We start from the raw sequence: 846 nt of genomic DNA, 5'->3' as shown, positions 1-846 counted from the left end.
CCGACTCTTTCCTGATTGGCTGTTTGGACCCGACTCTTGCCTGATTGGCTGTTTAGACCCGACTCTTTCCTGTGAATATTGGAGCTTCTGTTCCTAGAAGAGATTTTTGTATAAAAATATTTCAGTTGATGTTTTGCCGCTCAGTTTGAGGAAGCCTGATTGGACTGAACGCAGGACGCCGACTCATCTGGTTCTGTTTGGGATCAAGAACAATAATAATGAGAATAATGACTCCTGTCTTTAGTGTTTACTTTGATCCGTTTCTACTAAAACTGGAACTTCAAACTTTTGTTTTGGGTAAAGCTGCAATAAAAACCTATCCAGAATTTTGCCTCCAGTGTTTATCAGAAAATCAGATTATTATTATTATTATTATTATTATTATTGCAGGTTTGCTTCGGTTTCATGACGTTCTTAAACTGGAAAACATTTCCTCTGACTTTTATCTGAAACGTTGGATCATTTTTGAAGGTTCGGTTGTTTCATATAAACTCCAGCAGGAGAAAAGTCAAACTTTTGGATCTGAAAATAAATGTTTAAGTTATTTTGTGGAGAAAAGGTAAAGTGATCTCCAGACCAGCTTCTCTGAAAAACAGAACTTTGTGCCTGCAACAGAGGGCGCTAGTCAGTGAACTTAGATGGTGGTTCAGTGAACTGGTTCTTAATTTTAATCTTGTTTCATGTTCAAGTTCACCCCTAGATTATTTTTGAAAAGTTTCAACTTGAACTAGTTCATTCATTTCGGCGTACTGCCAAACTTCTGCTTTCATTCCTAAATTCAGTTTCATCAACAGAAAAGGGAAATTACACAACATTTTTTACTCCATGTAAATATCCATCCATTTT

General features: G+C 36.4%; 1 long non-coding RNA gene across 1 annotated transcript in view; it reads right to left on the bottom strand.

Moving 5' to 3' along the window:
• The window catches only part of LOC107834057 (uncharacterized), a 4,690-nt gene extending 3,864 nt beyond the window's left edge, over nt 1-826 (bottom strand). Inside the window, exon 1 of the long non-coding RNA XR_001659840.1 lies at nt 184-826. This is a non-coding gene — a long non-coding RNA (uncharacterized LOC107834057). The remainder of the gene's footprint in view (nt 1-183) is intronic.
• Between the last annotated feature and the right edge of the window lie 20 nt (nt 827-846).

The sequence above is a fragment of the Poecilia formosa genome, unplaced genomic scaffold (genome assembly GCF_000485575.1).
Source record: "Poecilia formosa unplaced genomic scaffold, Poecilia_formosa-5.1.2 Scaffold512, whole genome shotgun sequence".
NCBI classification, from domain to species: domain Eukaryota; kingdom Metazoa; phylum Chordata; class Actinopteri; order Cyprinodontiformes; family Poeciliidae; genus Poecilia; species Poecilia formosa.
This window is presented reverse-complemented; position numbering and strand designations above follow the sequence as displayed.